This window comes from Lytechinus pictus, chromosome 1, assembly GCF_037042905.1.
Source record: "Lytechinus pictus isolate F3 Inbred chromosome 1, Lp3.0, whole genome shotgun sequence".
Lineage (NCBI taxonomy): Eukaryota > Metazoa > Echinodermata > Echinoidea > Temnopleuroida > Toxopneustidae > Lytechinus > Lytechinus pictus.
The window spans coordinates 25137670-25157980 of NC_087245.1; the positions used below are offsets into that span (position 1 = coordinate 25137670).

Below are 20311 nucleotides of genomic sequence, written 5' to 3' on the forward strand. Positions count from 1 at the left end.
CACGTAAAGCACACCGTAAGATTTACAATTTTATATGTTTAATAGTATCTTTATGTCAAGTTTGATGGTTTTTATAGCGCTTCATATGTTTTTTTTTCTTTCAAGCACATTTTTACAATGGATTCATAAATTTTTCATTTTGTCAAAATTATTGGGCAGGGCAAATCGATATGTTTGCCGCTAGCGCCATATAATGGCATGATAAATGGAAATTTTTAAGCACCGTTTGAATGCATGTATAAGCCCATCACTAAACAAATAATGCGAGCGCGAAGCGCGTGCTGAAATCGGTCGATATGATTACTTGAAAAAACGTTATTGTAAGCATGAATACGATATGTATCTCAATATACCGTGTGAGTAAAAAAAAAACCTGACACCTCACAAATCCAATATTTAAAGAAATAAAATATTTCATAAACACATAATGATTATATATGGCCGAACATGTTGAAGGAGTATATTTGATACCATAATTTATTTATGTTGTATATGTTAACAATGTGATGTAAAATTCGAATTGCGCAAGGCATGGCTGCAATGAATGAACCCAGATTCCAATTATGTCATTATCCTATACATGAGCAGATGAGCTACATGAGTTGAGGTGTCTTTCTTTTTTTACTCACATGGTATACACACATGATTCAGGCGTTGAATACAAGCTGAAATTTTAGTTTATATAGGCCCACTGAAAACGAATATGTTAATTTTTATGCACTTTTTAAAATCGGAAATGCGATACATATGCCACTAAAGGAATAGACCTCCATAAAACGTACTGTTTAGGACTTTTGTACAAATTCACGAACAGTATACATATCTCAGTAGATTAAAAATATGAGCGCGAAGCGCGAGCTAGTTTTTCTTTAAAAATATATTCAGGACTAAAGACGTGTTGCTCTTTTTCCATTTGATTTTTTTTACCGTTTCTCGCTCGTTTTACCCGTTAGCAAAGGATGGCTAAATATCAGTTCCCTATTTATTCGTGTTTTTTTTTTTTTTTTTTTTTTGGGGGGGGAGGGGGGGACTTATAACGCCTCTGATGGTTACGGACTGATTTTTTTTGTCGGACACCTTATTGAAAGTCCCCAATTAAATTTTTGCTCCACCATTTCTAGTATACCATATTCTTAGCCATACTATCGTGCCCTTAAAATCAGTCATACATTCGGTTAAATCTTGGGTGGTGGGGGGGGGGGGTTCTATAGCCTTCAAAAGTTCCAAGACCAGGAAAAAGTAAAGAAAAAAAAGATAGAGAACGAAATTAAATATTATTTGTTTAATACGATGTCAAAATCGAGCAGATCGGATTTTCATTTCAAAAGGCAAAACTTTCCCTAATTGGTTCGCTCGCTCGCGACGTTTTACATATTCCCCCCCCCCCCCCACATTATACCATTTTATGCGCCCTCAAAATTCTACTGCTCGTCAGTATGCCACTGATTCACAAAATTTCACGAGAAATGGCAATATTGGACCATAGAGACATTTGGTTACACAGACAGGTGCAATGTAATTGCCCTTTAAAAAAGATCATACACGATTTCTCTCAACCCTGTATTATTTTACATTCGTGATTATTTCCGGGGGCAACGTAATGTGGGGCATGGGGCCCCCTGAGAAGTCTGCACAATACGTCAACGAATTTCCTGGAACAGTAATGAAAACGGGGACATAAACTTTGAAAGGTCTATTTCCCTTCCCCCCAAATGATTTCTCTTTTGAGAGTATCGGAACTTAAACAGACATAAACAATACATAGCCATAATAATAATAATACATGTGGTTTATAAAGCGCCAAAACCAGTGCACTCTGTAAAATGCTCAAGGCGCATTAAAGAAATTAAGAAGTAAAAAGAAAGGTTTTTAAGAACATTTTCGAAAGACTCAACAGAGATACACTTTTTGATGTCTTCAGGAAGTCTGTTCCATAGTATGGGGCACGCATGAGCAAAAGATCTTTCCCCCGAGTTTTTGAAACTTTTGGAACCACAAGCAAACGAGATGTTGAAGAACGTAGAAACCCAGTGGATATGTAACAATATTATTGATACAAGAAAGATTGTATTGGGGAGCAGATCCGTAAATGCAATGAAGAGCGAGCAACAAATCTTGAAAGTTATCCTATCCTTGATATAAATAGCCAGTGCAGTGAATTCAGAATTTGGGTAATGTGTGAGAATTTATTTGACAATGTTAAAATGAAAGTGTTGATTCTCTAATTCGCAGGGGGGAGGGGTGGAGATGTCTTCCCATATGATGATCCATAGGGCCCAGTGGCATAATGAGCTCAAAATTTTGAAGGGCCCAAACATGGCATGTGGGGCAAAATTTATAAAAAGCTTCCAGCGAGCCAAAAATTTGACCTTTTAATTTTTTTTCTTAGTCCTGATTTTTTGTTTGTTGTTAGGGAGGGAGGGGGAGGGGGAGGAGAAGAAATCCAGGCCCCAAGCCCCCCCCCCATCTGTACACCACTGATAGGGCCCGAACTGATAGAGATAATTTTTTACAATAAATCTCAAAATATGCACTAAATAACATCATTTTTTATTTTGATAAAGCAAATTCAAATCAAATGTTAATTCAGTGGCAAGACTGGCCTATACTATAGCAACAATTACATACATGCGGTCAGGGGCTGATCCAGCCTTCGCCAATAGGGGGGGGGGGGGCGGAATTTGTTTTTCTAAGCTTTCTTCTTAACATGAATATATAATAATCTCATAAGCCTTATGTAAATAGTGCGAGCGCGAAGCACGAGCTATTTTTTCATGTATTTTGTTCTAAAATTTACACATTTTGGCAATGTTTGTGATCCTGAACGAGATGTGTATCAAATAAAACTAAATAATTACTGCGATCGCGAAGCGCGATCAGAAATTTTTGATATATGTTTTGATCTGATAAAAAAAAGATCACGGGTGCTTGCAGTTAGCCATGAAGACGTTACATATTTCAACAATCAAATAATACGAGCGCGAAGCGCGATCTGAAAATTTTGACGTTTCTTCCTGAAGAATGGACATTCTAAGCACTTTTTGTAATCGTGAAAAGGATAAGTATGTAACTAAACAATATTGATGAGAGCGCGAAGCGCAAGCGGAAAATTTTGAGATTGACACCTAAAAATTGGACACTTCATGTTTTGTAAATCATGAAAGGGATGAGTAATTGGAAATCTTCCTATATTAATAATGCGAGTGCAAAGCGCGAGCTGAATTTTTTTTATATTGTGATCTGAAACTGGATAATGATTTAAAGGGATGGTCCGGGTTGAAAGTATTTATAACTTAATAAATAGAGTAGAATTCACTAAGCAAAATGCCGAAAATGTCATCAAAATCGGATAACAAATAATAAAGTTATTGAATTTTAAAGTTTAGCAATATTTTGTGAAAACAGTCGTCATGAATATTCATTAGGTGGGCTGATGATGTCACATCCCCACCTGTTCTTTTGTATTCTATTATATGAAATTAGGTTTATTCCAAATTTTTCCTCCAAGAACTAGATAAATTTGATTGACAACTGATTTAGTGCATTATATATTTATTGCTGCAACTTATTTCATTATAAGGGAGACATATCATTCACACAAGTATGAAATAATGAAAAAATTATGATTTTATGTAATAACATAAGAAAACGGAAAGTGGGGATGTGACATCATCAGCCCACCTAATGAATATTCATGACGACTGTTTTCACAAAATATTGCTAAACTTTAAGCTTCAATAACTTTATCATTTGTTATCCGATTTTGATGAAATTTTCGGCATTTTGCTCAGTGAATTCTACTCTATGTATTAAGATATAAATATTTTCAGCCCGGACCATCCCTTTAAACGTGTATAGAGAACAAGCTGCCTATATGAATAAACATGCGCGCACGTGCCTCAGATTTCGACCTAGAATCTGGGCATTCTAAATACTCTTTTTATCATGAAAATCAATAAAATATTCTGATCTGAAAAATTTAAGCTGTGTATTTCATGAACTTTGTAGGAAAATTGTGAGGTGGGTATGGATTACAGTTAAAAAAGAGCTGATATGTTTCATTATTATTACTTTGAGTTTTGACAAATAAGACCGGGACATTTTAAGAACATTATGCCATCATGATTATGAAAACGATGACTATCTTCCTATTTCTCTTCCTGGGCGTGAGATGAAACTTGTCGATATTCCATTCTGAAAAAGGGAAAATTTGATTATTAAATTAATACCTTATTTAAAAAAAATCTAATAAGCCTTACGAGAGAGCGAGATCTGTTAATATTATGGCCTGAAACAGGACATTCAAAGCACTTTTGTAATTATGAATAAGATGCATGAGTTAATACATTTTCAACAATCAATGTGAGCGCAAATCGGGAGCCGAATTTTTTTAATAAACAGTCATGAAAAAGGGATTTTAAGTAGTTTGTCATAGAATTTGTAATATTATATACATAACTTAACAATCAAATTAAATGCAAGCTTGCAGCCCTAGCTATTACGTTTTGACAATCTGACCTGAATAGGAATATTTTGAGAACTTTATGGAAAATAGGCAAATAATAGGTACCTGACAAATCAAATTTCGCGAGCGCGCAGCGCGAGAAGAAAATGTGAATATTCATACCATAAAACAGGAATTTCAAGAAAAAATATAATTTTTAAATCAAACAAAATAATTAAAGTTCGATTTCCGAGCTGAAATATGTTTTGTATATTGAATTTAAAATTTGATATTTTAAGCTCCATATTGAGCAAGATGTGTAAATCACCTAAAAGGCAATGCGAGCGCGAAGCGAAAGTTTTATCTAGTGACATTTAATTGAAAAAAAATATTTTCTAAGTCTCCCCCTCATCTTGTTTAATTCACTCGTCTTCTTCCTTTTATGTTTCCCCTTCCCTTTTCTCCTCTCTTTTCCCTTCTTTTTCTTTTTTTTCTTTCTTTCCCCTTTTTGCTCCGCCCCCCTGGATCCGCCTATGCGCGGTTAAATTTTGATTAATTTACTGTTGTCTAGAATTCTCTTGATGCGCCGTATAATTTTAAGTTTTCTCTCTCGGGACAAGCCCGGGGAAAAGGTGTAAATAAGTAAGTTGGATTGTTCTTATGTCTTATGTGTTTTTTATTTCTTATTTTTGGCTCTCTTGTTTTTTTTTTTTTTTTTTTTTTGGGGGGGGGGGGGTTACTAAAATTGCCATTGGCCTACGATCAAGGAGGCTCCTTGCTACGATCGATTGATTCCTCGTCATCATCATCTAGTTTTTTTTTCATCACATATGATCCCGCATATGATTTGGAATTGCACCTATACGTCTACATCATATCAAGACGGTTCTACTTCTCGTGTTTTTCTCCCAGTCTACTGTAAACAATTTTCACCAGCACCCCTCTGTTTTGGTAGTAAATTCCTGTATGGAGCAGTCCACTTGGCTGAGGTAGTTTCTGGTGTCAAATTGCATCCAATACAACGTCGTACAAGGCTCCTTTTTTGCTCCCAACAATTTTTGCCCGCTCAATTATCACACAAACGTCATCGCTCAAGCTGCCGCTCCGTTCCGGGGATTTTGGCCGCGTTCTCCGCAAACAAACCATCAGTTTTCATCTTGTGTGTTGGAAATTACTTTCCCATCTACTTGTGTGACGAAATGGAGCGGGAGTTTGCGTCTTAGCTGTTCTTGAACCCTAATTTTATTAAATGAGGACGAGCAGAATGAACATAAACATTCCTGGGAGCATCTTCTATAATAATTCATGATCTAAATTGAGGAGGAGGAAGCGCAAACACAAAGGATGCTGTGTGTGGGTCGATGATGCATTCAGGTAAACGGAACCAAACATTCTTTAGTGGTTAGTCGAGCAACGATCGAGTCTACGGAAAAGTCGTCGGGGGTGTCCAGGGACACTTTCATTCACAATTGAGCTCGAGCTACTTTGCGCACCATAAATCTGGGATTTGCTTTTGAAAGGACTTTCGCTATTCAATCCAAGTGAGCACCCTGAGATTTTCCTTTGACGGAATACTTCTGGCTCCAAGAATAGAAACACACTTGTCCTCTTCAGCTGATTTTTGCCAACAGTAGCCTTGCAAATTTTATTGTGTTGGAACTTGGAAGACACTTCACAATGACAGCAAGTTGGTAACTAAAGAAGAGACTTTCATATTTCACATGTTGAAAATACTGTGGAATAGGGCTACAATTGGCTTGATGTTCTACCTGTGCCTTCCACCATGTTGAAACCACGATTATACATCAAGGTATGTAAAGTATAGGTCTACATAATATTAGATAGAGAAGTTTCTGAATCCAAATTCACTATTGGCTATGAATTATGATGACGGTGAGTTCATGGGAGCAAGGGGAAAGAAAGATGATCATTTTGGACCCGAGTCACCAGACTACATGCTTGGCATTAATGAAAGAAAAAGCTGTCGCGCCTACATTCTTTCTGATGCTTTTCACTCTCCGGACAAGACAGCTATATTTGTCCAGGCATTGCTATAAAATTAATTGAGACCTACTGTCCTGTGTCTAATTGAACAAAGAAATGTAAACATGGTAAATTCATCATTTTGTGTCATGGACTAATCAATTTGATCATGTGATATATCATAGGTCCATGAATCAGTTCCAAATGTTCTTACCCATCTTTGTCCACTCATACCAGGTTTGTGACAAGAGATACGTTCCCATCACGAGCTGACGTCTTCTAATTTTGGCATTTTGGTTTAATAACGAAAAGGTTAATTCTAATATTGATTTTTTTTTAACCTGCATTGAGACCTCTCTTCTTCATCTTTCTTTATCTCTTTATTTTTTGTTAAATCTCTTGGTAGACCTTCCCAAAATCCTGTACCAGTACACTTAGGTAAATGCTCTATTTCTTTTTTTGAAAGAAATTACATCACTCCTTGAATTTCCCTTAACATTTGTAATGGTTTCTTGAAATCTACTGTAAACTTAATAGGGGGCATTTAATAAAGCTGCTTGTGAATTATGTAAGAGTTAATTTATGCATGACTGCTGACCTAATGCTGACCTTTCTTCAAATCATTTTTGGTACAGGTTCTGAAACATTTTGATTTCCACCAGCGCGCCAGCTACAGTGGTGCTCAAAAGTAGTGAACTCCACCAGAAAATGAACATATTCAAAAGTGTTCAAATTCTGCAATTGTGAAGTCAGATGATAAAATATTACATTCAATATATTTTTTTTTCTTGGTTCGTGGGATATTGTAGGGTTGTTGTTTATGTTCAACACTCAGTATGAAGGATTGCATTTTCTGGTGGGGTTCACTAATACCTCAGTCACATTTGCTCTATGACGGGCATATGGCGAGTCAAAAGCAGCCGTTTTAACATTTTTTTTGTACCAGCTACGTATAGGTGGTTTTAATAAAAATGAATAAAACGGCTGTTTTCGACTCGCCATACATCCGAGGTAGGGGAAATGTGACTGGAGCATAACTTTTTAGCACCACACAGTAGGCCTGCTAAATGCTTCTAGTCTGTGTCAATTGTTCAATTTTCAATAAGTTTCCAAGCAATTGAATGCACAATTCAATATTTTTTCAAAGTTAGAGGAAATTAATACTCAAGTATTCCCTAGGTAATAAAGAAAGAGTCATGGGGGAGGTGGGGGCGCACTTACTCCATGCATCCGCACTACACAGCAATAATGGAACAGTTCCCATGTACATGTAGGGCTTTTACTTTTCCTGGAAATTCAAAGAATCAAAACTTGCTTTTATCACAATGGATGAAGGTAAAGGAACATTAGGCCTAAAGCATGTAGGCCAAAGGTTGGTTTATAGCTTCCCCCCAAAATTCAAGTAAATATGAAAATGTCCTTATTTATTAACTGATATCCCCTGAAATCAACAAAATAATAAGTACATTCTACATGCAGTGGAAAGAAAATTCACCAAACTGTCTTTGCCATTCTTATCAAAATTGAAACTAGTCATGTTTACACCATTTGTAACTTGAAAAAAAGTTGATTAAAAGAGTTTTATTATTACCTCAGTTTTTCATTAAAGATATGATTATCAAACCTATATTTTGTTCCATTTAAGGTAGGAAAATTGAGCCTATACGAGTATACGTGTTATAGTACCACTTAAGCATGGAGCTATTAAACACAATAAAACACTGTAATAGCTCCATGACTTAAGTTTTCAATTGAATACAGTGACATTCAATGTCACCATTTAGTCAAATATCAAGACAGTTACTTTAAAAAACAATTATCTTTTGCTTCTAGAGGGACTCTTGTCCATTTGTTGATCTTATCAGAGGAATTTAAATCAGGACTGTATTCATCCCAAATCTCACAATTGAAGTTCAAGTGTCAGTTATAAGCCTCATTCATCAGTATTTAATTCGGCTGACTTTAGATCTATTGTCTGAGTGCATTGGTCCTGTCCAATGCAGGTTAGACAAAGTGCACCAAGCACTACTTTTTTTTTGGAGTCACGTTTCAAGTGGGGTGGTTTTGAGCTTCACATCATTTTGTTTTTGTTTTGTATTTTTCAGTTGCAAAATAAACTATTCATATTTGTCACACTGTGGCAATGTTAGACGTAGATTATAGGTGAACTCCACAGGTCCTGAGAAATTTTGATTTGAATAAAAAATGATAAGATTCAAAGAAGCATAACACTTGAGGTTTCATCAATATCGGTCGTAAAATAAGAAAGTTATAAGACATTTTAAAGTTTCCTTATTTTTCACAAACAGTATGCACAACTGACATGCAAGTGAGAGAGTTGATGATGTTCCTCACTATTTCTTTAAAAAAAAAATACAATATTTCAATTTTTATGGATTTGACAATAAGGATCAACTTTAGAAACCATAAAGTGTAACTTAAAACAATGGTAATTCCACATGCTCAGGGAGGAATAAAACTTTGTTTCACATGACAATGAGGAGAAAATTAGAATATTTCATGATGAAAATACAGAAGAAACGGTGAGTGGGTGACATCTTCAGTCCCATCGTTCGCATACCAAATTTACTGGAACTTGTAAATGTCATTACTTTATTTTAAATCTGATTTTTATGATTTGTTTGTGATATGCTTGTTAGATTTTTCTCTATTCAAATAAATTTTTTGTTGGGGTGAACTCGTCTTTTTAATAATAGATAATTCAGGGTATTCTTTCTTGGGAAGAAGAATTTCAGGAGATTGATGTTTGTAAAACCAAGATGGATTCATTACATGCTGATAAATAATGTTTTGTCCAAATGTAAGGAATAAATTCAGAAGGTTATCTATATAATTTTAGTATAGTTCATGCTGTGAAGTTTGGTTTTGTAAATAATTCATTAATGAAAAGTTTTGTGTTTGATGATATTGAATGCAACTTTAAAATTACTGTCAGTTTACCAAGAAACTGGCATTTCATAGAATTACATTGTGTAGCTATTTGCATAATGCAGTATCACGATGCTAGTTGAAATTAATTCATGACTGGTTCCAGGTTTTATGAAACCAGGGCCATAACATACATTGTAAGATACCTTGTTGTTGGCGTAAAGTTTTACCTTCAAAACTTGTTTGTCCCTCTCCTTTCAATTTCTGGAAATCAGTATAGTGGAAGATAACCTGGTACTGGTTATATGTGTGGTTTCAGCAGGTAAAGGTATTAATGAAAATAATTTATTTAATAATAAAATAAAATAAATGATATCTCAATAAAAAAACAAACAATATAATTCTTTCATGGATTTTGCCAAACCTGGTGGCAGTGATTTTCTTTATTTTTTTGCTGATGTTATCAAACTCAACTTGTTGGATGCCAGGATGAACTTCCCTGTAAATAAATCAGTTGAATTTGTTTTCATTTCCAAATTCCACTCTCATTTTTCTTGACCTTGATTGTGATCAAATCAACAAACTATCTAGATTATTTAGGCCAAGAAATTAGTTACATGTATATCAGGGGCAGTTTCATAATGCTAGTTTAAATTAATTCATGACTGGTTCCAGGTTTTATGAAACCAGGGCCATCTCAAGATGAGGTCAGCTGACAAGCATTGAGGACATACTCCCCTGTACACCTGGCATGGCAGTACGTTGCATTTTATGACAATGACACGAGTAGCTTAGAGCTTGAATTTCATCTTGCAAAAAATTATCGATCTGTCTTTCTTCGATGGATCATAAACAAGAAGTTCTGAAAACATATAGTGTACACATTAATGGACATCGATGCATGATGTTAGGCTGGCCTCGTGGTCTCCTTGTACAAAGTTCTACCTTTGACCAGAGTTTTTTCCAAGATATGTATTGTATTGTTTCCATGACATTTGCTCCAGTGACAATTGCTGAGATGAAAAATCTGCACGTTCTTAGCCAAACATAAAATCTAACCTCCAAAACTAAATAAACCCTAATACTTATCTACATTACTCTGAACCAAAAGCTCTATTACAATCCTATACTCTAAATTATATTAGGTTCTTATGCCCTCTGAGATATAAAGACCGGAGCAAGTGTTGTATACCGTTGTATTGTGAAGGTTTGCATTGCTTTGTATTCTAGAGGTCTTTGCAATTTTGCTCATAGTATGCAAAAGTGGGTCCTTTTTTGTTAACCTCCAATGAGTATATTGCGCATTGTAGTTTGTCAAGATTTTCAAGTTATTTCATGGACCGGACAAGCTTTTTTTTAATTCTGTTTTTATCATAACAAATTAAAGTCAGTTACAAAATTTACATATATACACAAGAAGGTTACCCCAAAAAGAAAAGTAAAAGAAACAATGATAGAATAATCTTGATTCAATTAAATCCCCTACCACCAAAAAAGGAATGTGGCTAAGTGATGACTTAATATAAGTTTATCTAAACAAAGTTTATTAAGTGATGTGGTAGATAATATATGCTCAAAACAAAATTTACAAGCTAGGAATGACATAATTTTCAAAGAAATATTGATAATATTAAAAGCTGCTGTTACAGCAAATATTTTTCACTTGTTTAGAGCAGCAATATAGGCCTACTATATACAAGTATTGGCCTTGCATGTAGTTGATTAATGCTTGCCGAAGTGAGAAATTTTTGTTCATTTCAGACCTAATGACTATTTGTTACAACTTGAATGGTCATCACTATTGATCAATTTAAAGCTCCTCTTTAGTAGAGAATACATCATTTCTCTCTACAATGTGAAGTTTGGAATTTTCAAAGTATTGAAGGTATTGGCTCTGATAGTGATACTGATACATGTACATCATGACACTTTAAATATCCACAAAACATTTTACTTGAGTTTGGCAGTTTGTGGGCGTATAAAAAGAGGAAACTGGCAAAAAAAGAAGTTTGTTTACACGACAGCTATGCACAGAAGTATAGTGGAATTTAAACACAAAGAATAATACTTTGAGGAATGAAGAAATGATCAGCCAATGGCTTTACGCTTTGCCTCTTTTGTGAGAAGCAGAAGTCAACAAGGCGTGGAGAGTGTAGTGCTGAATTCTGTTTAAAAGGCAACAAACATCCTAGGTTTTCTCTTGACTTGCGTCTGCCCTCGCTGTTGGCATGGTCTACTGCTGGTAGGGTTAGCACTGTGGTCTGCTCCCGTGATGTGGCCGGGATTGGAATGTAAAGCTGATTAGTAGATCAAATTTTCATAAGACAGACGCTTGTGTGATTGAACTTTCATTGAAACAGCAGCACCAGCAGCAAGCAAGCAAAATGCCGACACCAATGCCCATAGAGAGTGTTGGTGACTACAGATGGGTGAGTTTCAACAGCAGCAGTAATAAGGAATGTTGATGAAGTTTTGTATTCATTCAGAGAAAAAGTAATTTGGAGCTGTATTTCACTTCTATTTTTGCTGAGACTGGTTGCCAGTAGGTGTGAAAATAGAAAAAAACAAAACCCAAAAGTCATTGAAGATTGAAGGGTTGGTCAATGTTTTCAATGGAGTAACTGCATTTGGATTTATCTTGTTGACACCACAACAACTTTTGTCGTAATTTTTATTCTTAAGACATGTAATAAATCAGTGTAGGCAAAAACCTTGGAGGATGGGCAATTTTGCCCCTCTTGCTTCCCAAATTGCCCCTATGTTTTTTTCTCAGAATTAATTCTTGAGGATGCCCCATCTTTTTCACCTCTCACTTCAGGTTGTGAATTTGTCATCTCACTCCCTTTCTCCCTTTTTTTTATCTCTCTCGTGCTCTATACTAATTAATTTTCTTTTATTTTTCCCATTACTTCAAGTATTGTCCCAATCTTTTCTCCGTCATATTCCAGCGTCTTCCATCTTCTCCCTCTCTGATTTTGTCCATTTGATAACGTCTATACATGAATTCCTTCCTTGCAGTAATGTACTTTGACCTCAGAATCGGAATTGGAAGATAAAAATGACAATATACCACAAGGCAAAACTTGAAAATTGTGGTTAGATTTGATTCATGCATTGGAATATGTGAAGTGTAATAAAAATCCCATTATTTTTCTCATTCATTGACCGAGGAGCCAAGTTAACAAATTTGTGTAACAAAAATAGATTAGACCCCAAATTATATTTTATGGTTCTTTTTCATTGATTTGATTTTTCCTGATACCAGCAATGTAAATAGGCATACTTGAGATTCTTTGAATATTTTATGTGAATAACATCCTTGTGGAACTCTATGGGTGGATGAAATGAATCATCATAATTGCACAATGTTTGAAGGGTAAATTTGTGATCAGATTTGAGGTTGAAAACTTGTAAACAGCTTTAACAAGTTGCAATAGTTTCTATATTTGAGTGTATAAAATGACCTGTATGAAATTCAAAAGGGATTTTTCAGTGGCTGTTACTGCTTTATTCATTGTTCATCTAATTTGAAAGTAAAATTAGCAATACTCTTTTGAAAGATGTGTCATGCAAAGTGATTATAGTCCAATGTCACAACTCGTGAGATGATTTGGTGCAATGCTAAATTTATGCGTTTTGGATGATAGTATTCACACCTGCCCGATAAGAAATTATGTGTGGAAATTATGAAACAATGATTTATTCTACACATTCACACTTGCCTACATTGTATTTTTTTATAGAAATCCCTGGGAAATTTCTGGCAGTTTTAACATTTATTGGGATATTACTTTCAAATTAGCTGGCTTTATTATAGTATTTCCCTAATGAATATTAGGCAGGCATGAAGCACCTGTAGAAATTAGGATATTGTCGGGTCATGATGATAATCAATTATATAGCACCAACAACACGCCTTTGATGAAATGAGAACAGAATGAATTTCCATTTGATTATTGATTGATAATCTAAAGAGAGTATTTAAATTGTTTGAAACAAATATTAAAAAACGTGAGCAAAAAATATTCCAGACTGTGGTGTGGACAATAACATGATATTGAAATTGAAATGGAAAATGAAATTTTGGGCTGATGATGATGAAGACGATGACAATAATGATGATGATTAAGATGTCTCTGATGATGGTTATTATCATGATGTGATGATGATGATGCCGCTCAATGGTGGTTCCAGAAAAATATTATTATGACACTTTGACAGGTCAACGGGACAATTACTGAATTAAAATAGAGGTTATCAGACTCATTCATCCAGTATAAAATACATGTATAATGAACCATGCATGGCCGTGAAATATTTTAACTGGTACTGTCATCCCCTAATTTTTGATCAACTTTTAGGGTTGAAGTATAAAAGAGGGTCTTAAACAGGTCAAGGAAAGAGTAGTGCAGTGATCGTGTACGTCACAATTTCTTTTGGCGATTTTATAAATACTGTATTTAACAGATAATTGACTGTTTACATAGGGTGTGAATTGAGTAACCTCCGTCTGTATTGTTCTGTAATGGGGTCATTTTTCAGATTAGTAGATACTTGTTATGGCTGGAGTTTGTGAACTTTTTTATCGAGGTCAGGTCTTCTAATACCTGACCAGATTGTTTTGAAGAATAAAAAGGTCAATCCATTCATGATAATATCCAGACAGGCCAATATCTGTTAATTATACAATTCTATACATTTGGAATATCTGTTGATAGAAAGAGAGGCATACATTATTCCAGTCCACTTCTTCCTGGGTATAAGTCCATCTCAGCAACAAATTGATTTTGACAAAATACAATAGATTTTCATCCACTGATCCACATCAGATGTAAATAAAGAACATTTTTAGGTTATGCTTACTTTCACAAAGAAGCATTTTAAACACTGACTGGATGCAAGTGTTAAATCCATCTTTAGAGTTCAATAATGAGACTTCAATAATTGAGGTACTGTATTGATGAAAGTTCACAAGTTTTTATTATAGAAAAAAAATCACCCCTTCGTTGAACTCAATTTTGATAAATATATAGTAAATAAAGGAATAATAATAAAAAATGTTTTTAACCAGGTCAAGTGAAGGGGTTGGGATGGCTTGCAAGACTGGTAAATGCCACAATTTTGAGCAGACAATTGCCCGTTTACAAAAAATGTGAATTGAATAATCCTTGTCTGTATACTGTCAGTCTGCCGGTCTAATGGGGTCATTTGGCTAGAGTGTTATTCAGTTTATCAGTGCCTAAAGAAATTGAGTTTTTCAAAGATCCACATTGTAAAAAAAAATAACTGAAGAGGTGTAATTGCCTGTCAAAGTATTATAATTGTATCATAGCCTAATATCAAAAGTTCCTGATGACTCCATGGAATCTTTGTAATATTTGTGGAATTAAGTTAATGATTAGGGAGTGCATTTTTTTTTTTTTTTTACTTTTCTTCATTTCTGATACCCTTTCACGAATAAATAATTGTTCATATATTTGTTTGTCCACTTCCTAAAGCTAATTAGAGAAGTACTCCTGTAGATTGTAATTTGGGATGTATTTATAAATTTATTAGTTTAACCTGATAATTGTAGAAAATTGAAATCAACTTTGCTGATCAACATAATTTTTGTGAATTTTGTGAGAATATTCAAAATTGAAAGTCTAAAAAGAAGAAATCACATCTATATCGAGAATTTACCTTGGTATACATGTATATAGAATCTGGGATTACAACACTTGTAAATATTAAAATTCATGAAAGTATTGCACATTATCATTAACATGTTGAATATGACTGAGCTGAATACTATATGCAGGATGGCCTTTTTGTGTTCAGTAAATTAATTTATATCATATGATATTTACTGCGTTAGTAGTTTTCTTGGTAAACAACAGCGGTATTTTACTCCTATAAATATTTCATCTCAATAAAAAAAAAACCCTGATATAAACAATCCTGTATGTGTACTTGCAGAGTCTAAACTTATTATTATTTATTTATCAGGACCTTCCCCTTCTACAGTGTACATTTGGAGTAGAAATAAATAACTAAGGGAGACATTATTATTTGAGTTCAAAAGGTAATATTTTGCCTGGAGTAAGAGTGGGGCCAAATACAATATAATTTGCCGACTTTCATCATTTTGAATAGCAGTGACCCACTTTGGACTAGGTCAAAAAAAATTTACTCTTGAAAATCTGATGCTAAAAAATTTGATTTGTAGATCCTCTTTGAAAGCCAATGCACAAGAAATATTTTACAGTGATCAATTTCTAGATTAAACTATTCGCTCGAAGCGCGAATACAATGGAGAAGAATCACTTGTCATTTTGTTTTTGAAGTTAATGTCTCATTTATTCTTTAGACTGTCAATCACAAAGGTATCGTCAGTGATCCATTTCATTTAACAAAATGCAAAGAATTCTTAAAAACTATATTTTTTTCAGAGATACCTATTTGTCTGACAGCTTTATTGTAATTTTCTTACCAACCAAGTTCTCACTGCATGATTTTGGTGATGCGTTGGTGGTAAATGCTGTTCACAACCCCAATATCTGGAGAAGAATAGCATGGGGATGTGATTCCAGTTGGGGCTTGGCATATATATACACTAGTGCAGGGACACTTTTTCATGGGTAGATTTGGCAGTGGAAACGCCACCACTTATATACATCACTGGGAGAGAAGAAACTAGATAAACTGTTCACAGTTGATCAGTTTTATAAGGTTGAGTTGTAGTTCACCAGCTGTGACCTCATTTTGAACCATATTCGACTTTTTTTAACTTTGAATTTTGTCTCTTGGGTGTAGCCGTTCTGCAAAATATTTTCAAAAAGAGTTTGTTCAAATTGTTGCTTTTGATGCTGTTAGAATTCAAAGAGATTCACGTGTCTGCACGTGTGTTCGATCGAACAATAAATTTGGGGTCTTTTTTCATTGAAAATTCATGATTTCAGAACCTTTTACAATAATTTGTCAGGATTTTAATCAAAGGTTCCTTTCATCTGTCAACCATATCTGTTTATTATTTACTTGTTTGAGATCAGAAAATGACATTGACACCTACAAATTATGTGAAAAGTATTGAGTGGTTTCAGCATAGCGTTCTTACAAAAAAAAAATCCTCAAGAAATTGGTATCAGAGGGTTTCTTTTAAAAAGAATAGTAATATGTAATTCCTAATCTATTAAATCATAATTTCAATTCAGTTAGAATTAGATTAAGAGGCTAGCAAGTATTATTTTATTTGAATACTTTCAAACTGATAAAAGGCCTTAAATTTCAGTAATTTTCGGGCAAGGCCGCTTTTCTAAAGGACACATTTGGAACAAAAGATATCAAAAGCCAGTGCAAGGGGCATTTAGGCCATCAATATGGCATCAGATGTCATATCCTAGAATTAATATAAGTCCTAGCTGGTACAAAATACTTGGCATCCTCTGATCTGAAGATAATTCTTGATAAAAAATGTAAGGGCCCGTATTCTGAAGTCGGTTTTAACTTAGACCGTGGACTAACTCTGTGCTGAAATTATTGGAAGCCAAACGTGTCAAACGTTGTTCACATGGGATGATTCTTATGTTTACTCTGCTCTTTCCTAAATGGCAAAAACAATTTTCTTATTCATCATTCCCAGACAGTTAAGAATGATTTGAGAGTCAAATGAGCTGATACTATGAACCTCTACTGTTAGAGATTTATGTTGCAATTGGCTATCCATAGTTAAACCACAACTGTAAAACCAGAGTTAAAATCAAACCTGACTTCAGAATACGGGCCAAGGAAGTACGTCTACCTGGGGTTTGGGTGTGAAATCACTTTTTTTTATGAGCAGCCAACAGGGATGTTTTTCATGTTTTACAGATTGAAATATTTTTTTTGTTGTCACCTCCAATTGATCTAGGTATGTGTCAGTTGTCTGACATTGTGACCTGCCATGTATCTGACTGCATGCTATGAAATCAGTCATGTTGTCATAATGTTTATCAAAATGGTAGACATGATATTTATCACTGCCAGCCCATAAAAGTATCAAAGATTCAACCTGTGCCTCCCTGCAATAGATGCATTTGAAAATTATTTTTAAAAAAAGGTGCCTTTTCTGTTTCTGGGAGAGCTCAGTCGCACCTAGCAAATTATAGGAAGTATGAAAAGAATAGTCCTGTACCAAAGAGGTGATATCTCCTTGCCTGTACACTATGTATTTTTTCTGCACTTTTGAGAAATGTGTAATTTCAGTCTTCAGAGTTGAGTAGTGAACTTCAAACGGGTAACAGGTTATAGAGCTCAATATGAAATGGGTATCAGGAAATAGATTATATGATGATTTTATTGATTTCACACAATAACATGTTTTTGCTGAAAGTTGATATTTGCAGCTATATATCTCTTTTGACCTGCCCTGTATTGTCTATAAAATCAATCTATCCTTAACCCAATTTATGATAAGAATGGTGAAAAGGAATCAGAAAGGGGCGTTAATAAAGAAGGAGAGAGGGAGAGAAAGAGGAATGGGGTGCATTATAGAGAATTCTACTTTTGAAAGTATTGATATTTGTTAGAGTTGGTTGTTTGCATAATAAATCCCCTTTTGTTGCTTACAGTCTGCTTGTCTGAATATAATAATTCCAGCTTTGATGTTAACCTTTTGCAATGAGTTCTTTTTGACAGCAATGATGTAGGATTTCAGTTCTTGAGTATGAATGATATTAATACGCTCAACAAAAGATATACTGATTGACCCCTACATGCTGGGGATTTATCATTCACTTAAATATTTATTTTTATTTTTTTCTGTTCTCACTTGCGTCCTGTTCTAAGTGGTTGACCCACATGCCTTTCTTTATAACAATTGTTGATGGAGCATACATGTATGAAAATTAAATTGATTCATTTGTGTGATGCGAACATTCTGCAATTAGTTTGCCAAAACGGCCTGTAACGAGTTATTTAAGAAAGCGGATTTAACTCGTTATCAATCTCGTCTGCAGACACAGACCCCAATTGAAACTTCATCACCAAGTTGGTTTTGCCACAAGACTAGCACAGATACAATTTTTTTCGGTTTCTAAAGGCCTTCTGAGTTCTGTGCACAAGTCCCAGATGTCGCTGAGCCAAATCCTGCTTCTGTTTTACAGGATAGATTTATAAAGTGCAGGCTAATGTCTTGTGTACTTTCAGAAGTAGGACACTGTGACTTCAAATCTGTTGTGCTGCTGACGCTACCCAAGAAAAAAGAAAGGATAAAAAGACAAACAAAAATGCTTGGAAGTATAGGCCTGTTACAATTAATATTTGCAAAGAGAAGATTTAACAGGTTGATATATTTCCAGATCTCACTTGAGAGGTCTGCAGTTCCTAATTGTAGTCCCTCTTGATTCGCTTTTGGGGGGCGGGGACAGGGGGAATCCTTTGAGATTATTGATGGGGGCCTAGGAAAGATTTGAAGAGCTGTCAGATTTCGATAGGTGGTCAGTGGATCTAAAAACAGCTGTGACCTTGTAAAGTCTTGTATTTGACCCTGAAAAAATACTTTTAATATTGTTTTTGAAGGTTCAAGTCTTATAATGATTTGATAAAGAATACTTTGAGCTTTGAAAATAATATGTAAATGATATCATGAATAATGGTGAACAGCACTTGAAGAGAAGATTCCAAGCAAAGGCCTATATATTTTGGTGCCAGGAATCCCAGGATATTTGGTTATTCCAAGGAATTTGTTTAAAATGTTGATTTTTTCTGAATGAGTCTTGGAACTGAATATTATAAGATAAGGGACCAAACTGGTATCCATCATTTTATAGATTTGGAAGAATTGAGTCCCTTTTGCAGTTTGCACTACACTGTATCTTTGTCCTATAGGCCTACCATGCATCTCAACTTTCTCGAGATATTACCATGAGGATGTACATCGTGTTTTTCATACAGCTAAAAAAAAATCTTGCTGTGGAAACGTAAGTGTGGGAGGGATATAATTTTGATTAAATTCAAAGCAAGAAATTTTTGTGTGAATTAATAAAATGGCTTTTGGTCGAAAATTGTGAGGATCAGGATGGGTAATAGCAATGGCATAAAAAGCATTCTACCTCCACCAATATAGCCCTGTAGTTTAATATTCCTAGTAGAGCCACTCCATTGATGTTGATTGGAACATGCTCAGGTCTGACCAAGTACTCTGTCTGGGATATTACTGAAGTCAATTCTTTGAATTCCCAGACAGTATTAAATCTATAATGTTGATCTTGTTGAAATTATTGAGGTCAGTTCTTTGTAGGCCCAGACAGTATTAACTCTGCACTGTTGGTCTTGTTGATATTTTGCATATTTTGCTGTCCATCTGTCAAGTTTAGCCCAGTTATTTAGGTTGAAAAATTGGACAAAAGGAGGTCAGAACTCAAAATGCTGAAAAATTGCTGATCCAACTTTATAATTCCTTTGTATACTATGACAAAATGAAATATCTGCCTATGTTATAGTTTTTCTTTCCATTTTTGGAAACACTAAATCAGTAGTAATAGAAGTGACTACCATTTTCAGAAAGTATAGAGTTGTTTTGACAATGTCAGTTCTGTATTCTGAAAATTTTGAAATAATCAGACAAGATTGTGTAGTTAAAATGTGTATCTATGGTGTTAAATTGATGTAAGACCAAGTTCTCTATAATTGACTTGATTCCATATATTTTCTTATTTCCTCTAAAAAATCTGGTAGTGATTAGAAATGTTAGGAAATATATTACCATAGATATTAATAGGCCTACAGGGTGCTACATAAGCACTTGCCCGATTGCCAAGGGCAAGTAAAATTTAAAGTCAGGTAAGTGTTTTGAAGTAAAGACCAAAACTACTTGCCCGAATTGGGCAGGCAAAATTCTCACAGTAGAATTACCAAAATTCGGGTCGATATTATATATCGAACCTAAATTTGGTAATGGTGGGCAAGATAAAATCACATTGTAAAAAATGCAAGAACAAGGTACATCAGTTCATGTCAAAAGAGAGAAAAAAAGGT

General features: G+C 34.7%; 1 protein-coding gene across 2 annotated transcripts in view; it reads left to right on the plus strand.

Annotated features, from left to right (window-relative positions):
• Window positions 1–11514: 11514 nt before the first annotated feature.
• LOC129264906 (uncharacterized) overlaps window positions 11515–20311 on the plus strand; it is a 28268-nt gene continuing 19471 nt past the window's right edge. For both annotated transcript variants that reach the window (XM_064098966.1, XM_064098962.1), the window contains exon 1: window positions 11515–11745. The gene's annotated coding sequence lies outside the window, so the exon portion shown is untranslated. The remainder of the gene's footprint in view (window positions 11746–20311) is intronic.